The following is a 7256-nucleotide window of genomic DNA, read 5'->3' as shown; positions in this document are numbered from 1 at the left end:
TAGTGCAAATATGAAAATAAATTATAAACGAGAAATACAGGGAAAAAAGGAAAATATAACTTACTCATGATTCAGATGGGGAAGATTCTCGTATCGCAAGGAAAGCCTTAATTTTTAGAGAACCATGAAGAAAGCCAGTTATAAGGGTGGCTGCCCCCCCCCCCCCCCCCCCCCCCTCGAGATAACGATAAGACCAAGGTCCCTCCCGGTTGTTTAGTCGTCTTGCTTACGTCATTTTTTTAACCTAGGGAAATGAGAATCTTGGTTTTTGAAAACCTAGGGAATTGGGAATCCTGGTTTTTGAAAACCTAGGTAAATAGAAACACTGGGTTTTTGTTTCCTGGGTTGTTGGAAATGCCTGGGTTCTGATTTTATGTGTAAAGTAAAACCCCTGGTTTCAATTCTATGGGTAAGTGAAATAGGCCTTTTCTGGAAACCTATGGGTTATCTAGTGTGTAAATACAGTATAAATACTGGAGCTTAAGCTCAGGGTATTGGGGATCACTTTTGAGAATTCTCATCGGTGTGGATCTCGTGTGGTGGAATGGAACAATAAAGCTGGACCCTTGCTTCTTCTCACTCACGGCTGGTGTGTTTTTTCTATCTCCAACTGGGCTCAGAGGTAGATGTGAGTATTGGCTTCTAAGTTGAGTTTTAAATGTTTTTGGGTAATAGGCTAAATTCGAGCCAACACCACTTTTTGGCCCCGTACACGCCTGATTATTGCTGTTAATGCTAAATAACATAAGCTGAAATTTTAAATATTGATGTTAAAACACTGAAATGAGGGCCCCATCCCTATATTTTGTCTAGGATCCGACAAATCACTAAATCTGTCCTTGTGCTAGCCACTACACCACCACATAGGACACAAGTTTTATTTTATACATTTACAAAATATATAATTTATTTAAAAAAATTTGTATGATTTGCATTTTTATGCTATAATATTTGTGATTTTATGTGAAACTATTATAAACAGGTGTCACTCAAGTAAATTAAATGATGTAGATAATGACTGAATCCTACTCTATGGACCCTTAGTCTCTGTATAAGAGGATTTCACTGGAGATGAAGTAATAGATTTAAACTCTATGTAGAGCGCTCTCTCGTGGCTCCACCCACCACACACGTTCGAACCAATCATATTATCCTCCCTGGCGTCCATGGGCGTGGCTAACCGCGTCTGTCTGTTAAAGGTAGCAGGTTGTACATGGCGAGCGGGTTACTCACTGAGGACTGGTGATTGGTGTAATGGAAGCCGTCTCTGAACCGCATTTAATGACGGAGAATTACAGATTTGGAGAGAAAACGCAGCACTGAGCAACTTGTAGACTTAACACCCGACTGTAGGTGGGTAGGTGAACGCGTTTGGCCTTATTTATTCGCTAAGCTGCTAGCTTGTTAGCTCTGCAGCTGTTTTGGTATAAAGTACTAACTTGAGTTAACTCGGTGGGAGTTTATTTAGCGCCGGATAAACAGTGAACTAGTTAGTTTAGTAAATCTGACGCTTCTCGGGAACTTGTAGTTTATCCGCCTCGCTGTCTGGGTGACGCAGAGAGCAACTGTTTACCAAGTGACTTTATTTTCAGTGCTTTTTGAACTGTCTCTCAGCCCTAAGTAGTTCCGCGGTATTTGTGTGGAATTGGGATGAGCGTCTAGTTAAAGGGTTGATGTCTCGCTGGCGCAGTGATTTGTTCTTTAGGAGTGTTTTTCTCTTGAACAGCTCTCTGTGTGGAGACTTGAGGTAGTTCTGTAGTCACAGGTGCACAAATCAGTCACACAGCTCCAGCTCCACCTGCGCCTCTCGCATGGAAACGGTTTCTGTGCACTGGCTCCGTCCCAAATCACCTTGTATGGAATCTCTATCTCTAGCGCACTAGGTGCGGTAGACACTCCATTCGTTCGTGTGTAGTGTACCTAGATACGCAGTCGTGCAGGATTTGGGCACAGGCCACGCTAATGAAACATCATCCATTTCAAATCAAGTTGCTATTGTTAAACACTTCACTAAAACCTGTATGGAAACGTTACTGTTCAGTTGTTCTATAAGCGCAATTTCAACCAAATACTGTGGAGTGTAAAAGTTTGTACCCCCTTTTGGTTTCTTTTGGACGGAAGGGTGTTAAATGTCCTAAACACTACAAAATTTGACTGCAAGTAGAAGTTAATTTTATTATCAGACTCAGATATCCATGTTAATATTTTCAATACTGATCATTAGTGTTAAATGACTTGATGATTTTGTGGTCAGTAAACCGTTTTTTGCGTTGATTTTGATGTATGTTTTGGACCAATTGTGTGTGGATCACTGTCCTGCTGGAAGATCCAACCACGGCACATTTTAATCTTTCTGGCAGAGGCAGTCAGGTTTTTATTTAATATCCATGTATCCTAACAATATGTCCAGGTCCTCTGGCAGAAAAACATTCCAAAAACATTAAAGATCCACCACCATATTTAACCGTGGGCATGAGGTACTTTTCCGTATGGCTACCTATCTGTGTGCTTCAAAACCACCTCTGGTGTTTATTACCAAAAAGCTCTATTCTGGTTTCATCTGACCATAGAACCCGATCCCATTTGAAGTTCCAGTAGTGTCTGGCCAACTGAAGACACCTGAGTGTGTTTTTGGATGAGAGTAGAGGCTTTTTTCTTGAAACCCTTCCAACAACTTGTGGTGATGTAGGTGACTTCGGATTGTAGTTTTGGAGACTTTCTGACCCCAAGACACAACTAACTCCTGCAATTCTCCAGCTGTGATCCTTGGAGATGTTTTGTCCACTCGAACCGTCCTCTTCAGTGTGTTGAGACGATATAGACACGCGTCCAATTCCAGGTTAATTCATAACATTTCCAGTTGACTGGAACTTCTTAATTATTGTCCTGATGGTGGAAATGGGCATTTTCGATGCTTGTGCTATTTTCTTATAGACACTTCCCATTTTGTGAAGCTCAACAACCTTTTGCTGCACATCACAGCTACAGTGGTGCTTGAAAGTTTGTGAACCCTTTAACGTTTTCTATATTTCTACATAAATAACAAGATTTTCAAACAAGTCCTAAAACTACTCAAAGAGAACCCATTTAAACAAACGTGACACATGTTATACTTGGTCATTTATTTATTGCAGAAAATAATCCAATATTACATATCTGGGAGTGGCAAAAATATGTGAACCTTTTGCCTTCAGTATCTGATCTGACCCCCTTGTGCAGCAATAACTGCAACTAATCATTTCCAGTAACTGTTTATTAGTCCTGCACATGGGCTTGGACATCAGTTTTGGCCATTCAAACCAATAACTTTATTGTTCTTTAACCATTATTTCTTTTGGGCCATTGTCTTATTGCGTGCCCCACTTTCTCTTGAGATTCAGTTCAGTTTCTGGGTTCATTCTTGCCCTGCGTTTGGGGAACTCACCACTACACTAATTATAATCTTTCAGATAGCTTGGAGATTTAATACGTGTAGACCTTCTCAACTCGGGGTTTTCCATCCCAAGGAAAGTTTCTGATGCAGCCACTTCAGAAGTTCCTCCCAGTTTTTGTTTGTGACTTTCCTCAGAGAATGAAGAACCTGAGTCTTTTGTAGAATGCGCTGGAATGGCAACATCTGGCCGTGAAGTGTCTTACAACACTGGTGCTACGGATGTTGCATTGTGCCCATCTCTCACCTGATCAATATGTCAGTGCACTACCTGCCCACTTCCCAATGCTACTGTGCACCATACAGGACCAGTCTTTTTCTGAACTGTTCCTGGAATAAAAGTAGGTCCAGAGCTGAAGTTCCTAGTATACACTGGGTCACCCACCACGAGATATCTTTCCTTTGCATGTTGGTCATGGTACCATTTTTCTCAATTATTTGTATCTCAATGTAGACCAGTTTCCTTCCACACAGCCGATTAGCGGCTGATTTGCCAGTGGTCGACTGTGGCGTCGTTCGGTAACTGAACAGCACTCTGCCTAGCTTTTTCAATGGACTCTCCAGCACTCTTTTCATCAGGGTTTTGAATGTTTGAACGGCCCTTTCAGCCAGACCACTGGAAGATGCATGGTAGGGTGCTGTGCTTGTGTTTAATTCCGTTTCTTTCCATAAACTCTTGGAATTCAGCACTGGTAAAAAACAAAAAAACTGCTATGGTCTGACATCACTACTTCTGGTATCCTGTGTTGGCTAAAGGTTTGTCTTAAGCACTGAATGGTAACTGTGGATGTAGACTTGATTAACAGATAAGCCTCTATCCATTTTGAGAATGCTTCTACCACGATCAAGAACATTCTACCCATCCACGGTGCACCGTAATCAATGTGAATCCTTCTCCATGGCTGCTCTGGTATCTCTCACGCATGCAGTGGCGCGTTAGCCGGAGTGTTTCTGTTTTCCTGACAGACTGCACACGATTTGACCAATGCTTCCACCTCTGCATCCAAGTGTGGCAACCACATATAGCTACGCACCAGGCCTTTCATCCTGGTAATTCCCGGATGGGTTTCGTGTAGATGTCTTAGAAGAGCCGCGGAGGTGGAACCACTACGCGAGTCCCCCATAAAACTAAGCTTCCCTGTATGCAGAGTTCATCCTATTTCCTTACATATTAGGGATGTCATGATACCAAAAATCTAGTCGTTGGTAACGATACCACCAAAAGTACACATGCTCAGTACCATGGTGTGATTTTTTTTTTTTTTTTTTTTTTTTTTTAAATAACTCAGAGAATTAAAAAAAAAAAAAAACTAAAATTAAAAACTCCTGGAGGGCATCCTCCTCTGGCTGATACTGGGAGAGAGAGAGAGGGAGAGAGAGGGAGAGAGAGGAGGGGGGGGGGGGGGGGGGGGGGGGGGAGATTTTGATTTTAGTTCAAACACTGTCTGACCATGACTAATAAGTGCTAAGGTGCACTCCTGAATGCACACACACCCCTTATACTCTGAATGCAGGCATTAGTTTAAATTCACTGATACGGTGTCAGGATAAAAAGATTTATTAAAAGCATGAACATGTGAATAATTATTAGTGACATTATACTACATTTAGCTGACAGGACACGGGCTGAATGGAGATGCATGGTGGTCCATTAGGAGGTAGTTTATAACACTGCAATGCGTTAGCGTTTAACAAATAACTGGATATCTCAAACATTACATGGAGCATAATGTTAGCTGATTTCACGGCTACAATGCCAGCTGTCTCAAACATAATATAGGACCTGTCTTTCGACTGTAATCCTATGGCATTAATTTTGTGACATAAAAATATCTCTACTTCTCCCAAGGACTCGCACTTGCTCCTTCTTTGCCTCAGTCCACTCTTTTCTATCCTACTTAGTACCTCATCCAAGTTCTGCAGATGTTCATTAGCCCCTGAGACTAGAATGCAATCCAGATAAACTGTGACGCGTGTGATGTCTTGCAGAATCCCTTCTATTGTGTGCTGGAAGATCGCTGGACTTGAAGCAACTCCAAATGGTGGCCTGTTGTAAGTACATAATCCCTTGTGCATGTTGATTGTAACGTACTTACTGGAATTTTTGTACAGTATTATCTTCTGATGCGCATGGGTCATGTCCTGTTTGGAAATTCTTTCCTCCTGCCGACTGAGCAAATAAATCTTCTACCTTGGGAATTGGGTACTGCTCCACACTAGAGCTGGATTTACTGCGAATTTATAATCCCTACAAGTTGGGGTAGAACCATCAGTTTTCTGACTGGAACAATGGGAGCTGCCCACTCTGCAAACTGCATTGGTTCAATGATCTTGTCTTCCACCAGCCTCTGGAGTTCTCTCTCCAGTAGTGGACCCAACTCTTCTTTGAACACTTTGGATTGTCTCTCCAATACGTTAGCCAATTTATGACCTGGTACATTTGCTACTGTATTTACCAGCTGAGGCAACAAATGATTTCTGTAAACCCCCCCCCCCCCCCCCCCCCCCCCCCCCCCCCCCAAATATTTGAATGTTGAATGTTTGAATTTTACCAAAATGAAGCTCGTTTAACCGCATGTTTATTCCTTACATAATACATATTAAACGCAAAGCATGTAGGGGTTCTACATGCATATAGTATTTGCACAATCAATAACCTATTCGAGTAATACATTGTCGTATATAAACTTGATTTTGTGTTTGTGTCTGCAGTGTCCAAAGCCCAGGCTGACCCCCCACCCCTTCAACCTTTGCAGCAATGCTGGCAGCACTATTTCCCAAAGACAACCTCTGGATATGACGCTGAGCACGTGCAATCAACTTCTTCTTTGGTCGACCATGGCGAGGCCTGTTCTGAGTGGAACCTGTCCTGTTAAACCGCTGTATGGTCTTGGCCACCGTGCTGCAGCTCAGTGTCAGGGTCTTCGTAATCTTCTTAAAGCCTAGGCCATTTTTATGTAGAGCAAGAATTCTTTTTTTTCACATCCTCAGAGAGTTCTTTGCCTTGAGGTGCCATGTCGAACTTCCAGTGACCAGTATGAGGGAGTGTGAGAGTGATGACACCAAATTTTACACACCTGCTCCCCATTCACACCTGAGACCTTGTAACACTAACAAGTCACATGACACCGGGGAGGGAAAATGGCTAATTGGGCCCGATTTGGACATTTTTACTTGGGGGTGTACTCACTTTTGTTGCCAGCGGTTTAGACATTGTGTGTTGAGTTATTTTGAGGGGACAGCAAATTTGCACTGCTACACAAGCTGTACACTCACTACTTTACACTGTAGCAAAGTGTCATTTCTTCAGTGTTGTCACATGAAAAGATATCATCAAATATTTACAAAAATGTGAGGGGAGTTCTCACTTTATTGTGAAATACTGTACATCTTTTTATTTACTTTAATATTTATTCATAGTGTGTGTGTGTTTGTTTTTATATATATAAAATAGATAGAGCGAGCGAGCAACGGTAGCGTGTCTGACTCCAGATCAGAAGGTTGCGTGTTCAAATCACGTCGGGGTCATTCAATGCACTGGAGTGAGATCTACCATTTGATCTTGAAAATCTCCCTTAATGTCCAGGGAAGGGAAACCAGGCAGGTTACGCCTTTAAAGGGCTCGTGCCTTGTCCTCTGAAAGAGCTCTTGCCCAGATGTCAGACACTAGTCGCAACAGTCACAGCCCACCACCTGTCTCCGAGTTCCAATGCGTCTTGATCGCCACGCCGATGGACAAGTATGCCTTGCACCATGATGCGCTGTAGGCTTCGAGCTGGGACCTCGTGGCGCAACGGAAGTGCGTCTGACTCCAGATCAGGAGGTT

General features: G+C 42.6%; 1 long non-coding RNA gene across 2 annotated transcripts; it reads left to right on the top strand.

Annotated features, from left to right (window-relative positions):
• Positions 1–1019: 1019 nt before the first annotated feature.
• Positions 1020–6999, top strand: LOC128630784 (uncharacterized). Of its 2 annotated transcripts, none has more exons than XR_008395001.1 (3): positions 1020–1349; positions 5420–5482; positions 6143–6999. It is a non-coding gene; the product is annotated as an uncharacterized LOC128630784 (long non-coding RNA). The 2 variants fall into 2 exon arrangements; XR_008395000.1 differs by having other exon boundaries at positions 1020–1353.
• Positions 7000–7256: the final 257 nt, after the last annotated feature.

This window comes from Ictalurus punctatus, unplaced genomic scaffold, assembly GCF_001660625.3.
Source record: "Ictalurus punctatus breed USDA103 unplaced genomic scaffold, Coco_2.0 Super-Scaffold_100060, whole genome shotgun sequence".
Taxonomy (NCBI): Eukaryota; Metazoa; Chordata; class Actinopteri; order Siluriformes; family Ictaluridae; genus Ictalurus; species Ictalurus punctatus.
The sequence above is the reverse complement of the archived record's forward strand: the minus strand, read 5'-3'. Positions and strand labels throughout refer to the sequence as shown.